The following is a 6,770-nucleotide window of genomic DNA, read 5'->3' on the forward strand; positions in this document are numbered from 1 at the left end:
TTATTTTTGTGTATGGTGTTAGAGAATGTTCTAATTTCATTCTTTTACATGTAGCTGTCCATTTTTCCCAGCACCACTTATTGAAGAGGCTGTCTTTTCTGCATTGTATATTCTTGCCTCCTTTATCAAAAATAAGGTGACCACATGTGTGTGGGTTTATCTCTGGGCTTTCTATCCTGTTCCGTTGATCTATATTTCTGTTTTTGTGCCAGTACCATACTGTCTTGATTACTGCAGCTTTGTGGTATAGTCTGAAGTCAGGGAGGCTGATTCCTCCAGCTCGATTTTTCTTGCTTTGGCTATTCAGGGTCTTTTGTGTTTCCATACAAATTGTGAAATTTTTTGTTCTAGTTCTGTGAAAAATGCCATCAGTAGTATGATAGGGATTGCACTGAATCTGTAGATTGCTTTGGGTAGTAGAGTCATTTTCACAATGTTGATTCTTCCAATCCAAGAACATGGAATATCTCTCCATCTGTTTGTATCATCTTTAATTTCTTTCATCAGTGTCTTATAGTTTTCTGCGTACAGGTCTTTTGTCTCCTTAGGTAGGTTTATTCCTAGGTATGTTATTCTTTTTTGTTGCAATGGTAAATGGGAGTGTTTCCTTAATTTCCCTTTAAGATTTTTCATCATTAGTGTATAGGAATGCAAGAGATTTCTGTGCATTAATTTTGTATCCTGCTACTTTACCAAATTTATTGATTAGCTCTAGTAGTTTTCTGGTAACATCTTTAGGATTCTGTATGTATAGTATCATGTCATCTTCAAACAGTGACAGCTTTACTTCTTCTTTTCTGATTTGGATTCCTATATTTCTTTTTCTTCTCTGATTGCTGTGGCTAAAACTTCCAAAACTATGTTGAATAATAGTGGTGAGAGTGGGCAACCTTGTCTTGTTCCTGATCTTACTGGAAATGTTTTCAGTTTTTCACCACTGAGGACGATGTCGGCTGTGGGTTTGTCATATATGGCCTTTATTATGTTGAGGTAAGTTCCCTCCATGCCTACTTTCTGGAGTTTTTATGATAAATGGGAGTTGAATTTTGTCGAAAGCTTTTTCTGCCTCTATTGAGATGATCATATGGTTTTTCTCCTTCAGATTATTAATATGGTTTATCACATTGATTGATTTGCATATATTGAAGAATACTTGCATTCCTGGGATAAACCCCACTTGATCATGGTGCATGATCCTTTTAATGTGCTGTTGGATTCTGTTTGCTAGTATTTTGTTGAGGATTTTTGCATCTATGTTCATCAGTGATATTGGCCTATAGTTTTCTTTTTTTGTGGCATCTTTGTCTGGTTTTGTTATCAGGGTGATGGTGGCCTTGTAGAATGAGTTTGGGAGTGTTCCTCCCTCTGCTATATTTTGGAAGAGTTTGAGTAGGATAGGTGTTAGCTCTTCTCTAAAGGTTTGATAGAATTCACCTGTGAAGCCATCTGGTCCTGGGCTTTTATTTGTTGGAAGATTTTTAATCACAGTCTCAATTTCAGTGCTTGTGATTGGTCTGTTTATATTTTCTGTTTCTTCCTGGTTCAGTCGTAGAAGGTTGTGCTTTTCTAAGAATTTGTCCATTTCTTCCAAGTTGTCCATTTTATTGGCATATAGTTGCTTGTAGTAATCGCTCATGATCCTTTGTATTTCTGCAGTGTCAGTTGTTACTTCTCCATTTTCATTTCTATTTCTATTCATTTGAGTCTTCTCTCTTTTTTTTCTTGATGAGTCTGGCTAATGGTTTATCAATTTTTTTTTATCTTCTGAAGGAACCAGGTTTTAGTTTTATTGATCTTTCCTATCGTTTCCTTCATTTCTTTTTCATTTACTTCTTTTTTTACCTTTTCTTTTGTTTTTTGTTTTTTTTTTTTTGAGGCAAGGAATATGACTTTATTCAGCAAGCCAGCAGGCCGAGATGATGGCAGACTAGTGTCTCTGAAAAACCACCTTCTTTCAGTTATTTCTGATCTGATCTTTATGATTTCTTTCTTTCTGCTAACTTTTGGGGTTTTTTCTTCTTCTTTCTCTAATTGTTTTAGGTGTAAGGTTAGGTTGTTTATTTGAGATGTTTCTTGATTCTTGAGGTAGGATTGTGTTGCTATGAACTTCCCTCTTAGAACTGCTTTTGCTGCATCCTATAGGTTTTGGGTTGTTGTGTTTTGATTGTCATTTGTTTCTAGGTATTTTTTGATTTCTTGTTTGATTTCTCCAGTGATCTCTTGGTTATTTAGTAGTGTATTGTTTAGCCTCCATGTGTTTGTATTTTTTACAGATATTTTCCTGTAGTTCATATCTAGTCTCATAACATTGTGGTCAGAAAAGATACTTGATATGATTTCAATTTTCTTAAATTTACCAGGGCTTGATTTGTGATCCAAGATGTGATCTGTCCTGGAGAATGTTCCATGAGCACTTGAGAAGAAAGTGTAATCTGCTGGTTTTGGATGCAATGTCCTATAAATATCAATTAAGTCTATATTGTTTAATGTATCATTTAAAGCTTGTGTTTCCTTATTTATTTTCATTTTGGATGATCTGTCCATTGGTGAAAGTGGGGCGTTAAAGTCTCCTACTATGATTGTGTTACTGTCGATTTCCCCTTTTATGGCTGTTAGCATTTGCCTTATGTATTGAGGTGCTCCTATCTTGGGTGCATAATTATTTACAATTGTTATATCTTCTTCTTGGATTGATCCCTTGATCATTATGTAGTGTCCTTCTTTGTCTCTTGTAATAGTGTTTATTTTAAAGTCTATTTTGTCTGATATGAGAATTGCTACTCCAGCTTTCTTTTGATGTCCATTTGTATGGAATATCTTTTTCCATCCCCTCAGTTTCCGTCTGTATGTGTCCCTAGGTCTGAAGTGGGTCTCTTGTAGACAGCATATGTACGAGTCTTGTTTTTGTATCCATACAGACAGTCTATGTCTTTTGGTTGGAGCATTTAATCCATTTACATTTAAGGTAGTTATCGATATGTATGTTCCTATTACCATTCTCTTAATTGTTTGGGGTTTGTTATTGTAAGTCATTTCCTTCTCTTGTGTTTCCTGCTTAGAGAACTTCCTTTAGCATTTGTTGTAGATGGATTTGGTAGTGCTGGATTCTCTTAGCTTTTTCTTGTATGTAATGGTTTTAATTTCTCTGCCAAATCTGAATGAGATCCTTGCTGGGTAGAGCAATGTTGGTTGTAGGTTTTTCCCTTTCATCACTTTAAATATGTCTTGCCACTCCCTTCTGGTTTGCAGAGTTTCTGCTGAAAGATCAGCTGTTAACCTTATGGGGATTCCCTTGTATGTTAAGTGTTTTTTTTCCCTTGTTGCTTTTAATATTTTTTTTTTGTATTTAATTTTTGATAGTTGGATTATTATGTGTCTTGGCATGTTTCTCCTTGGATTTATCCTGTATGGGACTTTCTGCTCCTCCTGGACTTGATTGACTATTTCCTTACCCATATTAGGGAAGTTTTCAACTATATCTCTTCAAATATTTTCTCAGTCCCTTTTTTTTTCTCTTCTTCTTCTGTGACTCCTATAATTCGAATGTTGGTGCATTTAATGCTGTCCCAGAGGTCTCTGAGTTGTCCTCAATTCTTTTCATTCTTTTTTTCTTTATTTTGCTGTGTGGTAGTTATTTCCACCGTTTTATCTTCCAGGTCACTTATCCGTTCTCTCTCAGTTATTCTGCTATTGATTCCTTCTAGAAAATTTTTAATTTCATTTATTGTGTTGTTCATCATTGTTTGTTTGCTCTTTAGTTCTTCTAGGTCCTTGCTAAATGTTTCTTGTATTTTTTCCATTCTATTTCCAAGATTTTGGATCATCTTTACTGTTATTACCCTGAATTCTTTTTCAGGTAGACTGCCTATTTCATCTTCATTTGTTTGGTCTGGTGGGTTTTTACCTTGCCTTTTCATCTGCTGTGTATTTCTCTGTCTTCTCATTTTGCTTAACTTACTGTGTTTTGGGTCTCCATTTTGCAGGCTGCAGGTTCGCAGTTCCCATTGTTTTTGGTGTCTGCTCCCAGTGGGTAAGTTTGTTTCAGTGGGTTGTGTAGGCTTCCTGGTGTAGGGGACTGGTGCCTGTGTTCTGGTGGGTGGGGCTGGATCTTGTCCTTCTGGTGGGCAGGGCCAGGTCCGGTGGTGTGTTTTCAGGTGTCTGTGAACTTAGTATGACTTTAGGCAGCCTCTCTGCTAATAGATGGGGTTGTGTTCCTGTCTTGCTAGTTGTTTGGCATGTGGCATCCAGCACTGGAGCTTGCTAGCCATTGGGTGGAGCTGGGTCTTAGTGTTCAGATGGAGATCTCTGGGAGAGCTCTCGCTGATTGATATCATGTGGGGCCAGGAGGTCTCTGGTGGTCCAATGTCCTGGACTCGGCTCTCCCACCTTGGAGGCTCAGGCCCGACAGCTAGCTGGAGTACCAAGACCCTGCCAGCCACATTGCTCCAAAGAAAAGGATGAGAAAGAAAAGAAAAAAACGAACAGATAGAATCCCAAAGCAAATGGGAAAAGCAAAACTAAACCAACAAAATCACACAAAGAAACATACACATACACACTCACAAAAAGAGAAAAAAGGATTAAATAAAATAAATAAATAAAAGAATAAAAAAAGGAAGCGAGCAACCAAACCAATAAGCAAATTCCGCAATGATAACAAGCACTAAACACTAAACTAAGATAAACATAAAACCAGAAACAAATCAGACGCAGAAAGTAAACCCCAAGTCTACAGTTGCTCCCACAGTCCACCGTGTCAATCTTGGGAACATTCGTTGTCTATTCAGGTATTTCACAGATGCAGCATTTATCGAGTTGATTGTACGGATTTAATCTGCTCCTCCTGAGGCTACACGGAGAAATTTCCGTTTCTCTTCTTTTTTCACACAGCTTCTGGGGTTCAGCTTTGGTTTTGGTGCTGTCTCTGCATGTAGGCCACCCTCAGGCATCTGTTCCCACCCAGACAGGAGGGGATTAAAGCAGTGGCTGATTAGGGCTCTCTTGCTCACTCAGGCCAGGGGGAGGGAGGGGTAAGTAGTCATAATTGGAATGTGGGCGAGCCTACGGCGGCAGAGGCAGCATGATATTGCAACAGCCTGAGGTGCGCTGTGTGTTCTCCAGGGGATGTTGTCCCTGGATCACGGGACCCTGGCAGTGGCGGGCTGCACAGGCTCCAGGTGGGGGTGTGGGTAGTGACCTGTGCTTGCACACAGGATTCTTGGTGGTAGCGGCAACAGCCTTAGCGGTCCATGCCTGTCTCTGCTGTCCAAGCTGATAGCCGTGGCTCACACCCATCTCTGGAGTTCAGTTAGGCAGTGCTCTGCCTTCTGTGGGCACACGGAGCAGGAATCCCCTCTTCTTGCGCACCCGGAAACAATGGCCTCTTTGGCAGGTCCAGACGTTTTCCCCCACTCCCTCCCAGCTAGTTGTGGCACACTAGCCCCCTTCAGTCTGTGTTCACGCAGCCAACCCCAGTCCTCTCCCTGGGGTCCGACCTCTGAAGCCCAAGCCTCAGCTCCCAGCCCCCACCGCCCCGAAGGGTGAGCAGACAAGCGTCTCAGGCTGGTGAGTGGTGGTTGGCACTGATCCTTTGTGCGGGAATCTCTCTGTTTTGCCCTCTGCACCCCTGTTGCTGGGCTCTCCTCCGTGGCTCTGAAGCTTCCCCCCCCATCCACCCCCTGTCCCCACCAGTGAAGGGGCTTCCTAGTGTGTGGAAACTTTTCCTCCCTTACAGCTCCCTCCCAGAGGTGCAGGTCCCATCCCTATTTTTTGTCCCTGTTTTTTCTTTTTTCTTTTGCTCTACCCAGGTATGTGGGGATTTTCCTGCCTTTTGGGAAGTCTGAGGTCTTCTGCCAGCGTTTAGTAGGTGTTCTGTAAGAGTTGTTCCACATGTAGATGTATTTTTGATGTATTTATGGGGAGAAAGGTGATCTCCACGTCTTACTCCTCCGCTGTCTTGAACGTCCCTCTAAAATGGTTTATTTTATTGTCTAAAATATTCTTCGAACTTATATGGATGAAAAAATACCCAAAGATATCCAAAAAAAGTGTGGAAAAGAAAAGAAAACAATGTGATGTTAGGGAGAGTAGCAACAATGGTTTTGGAAATTTCAGAAGGTACTAGATCTTCAAGGTAATTAAATGAGTATGGTATGACATAGAAACAGACAAATAGATCAGTGGATAGAACAGAGAATTGGAAATAGATTGTAGTATATATAAAAATACATGTAAGATGGATGAATACCATAGTTGTAGATGGATATATTTATAGCAGTCATGCAAGAGCTCTTATAAGAAAAAGGCATGTTACCATGTAGAAAATGGGAAAAGGATATCAACAGATAATTCACAAAAGACCAATTCCAAATACAACAAATACATAAAAAGATGCTCTAAAGCACTAGTACTCAGGAAAATGCACATAACACTAGCAATGAGCTGTCACTTCATACTTATCAAATCGCTAAAAAGAAAGCTAACATCTATTGCTGGCTGCGACATAGAGAAAGGAAAAAAATGACCTCAAGCATCACTGGTGGAAGTGTGAAAACTTTTTGTTGTTGTGAAACTGTCAAACAACATCTGATAAAATTAAAAATGTTTACACTTTCCAACCCAACAATCCCACTCTTGGGAATCTAGCCTTCAGAAAGAAAATCACCATGAATTAAGGAAATACATAAAAGGTATTTCCTGTAAGATTGTTTGTAGGAAACAACTGGAAACAGAATGAATGCCTATTATAGGGAAATGGCTGAATCGAGTAG

Source organism: Eubalaena glacialis, chromosome 17 (genome assembly GCF_028564815.1).
Source record: "Eubalaena glacialis isolate mEubGla1 chromosome 17, mEubGla1.1.hap2.+ XY, whole genome shotgun sequence".
In the NCBI taxonomy this organism is placed as follows: Eukaryota; Metazoa; Chordata; class Mammalia; order Artiodactyla; family Balaenidae; genus Eubalaena; species Eubalaena glacialis.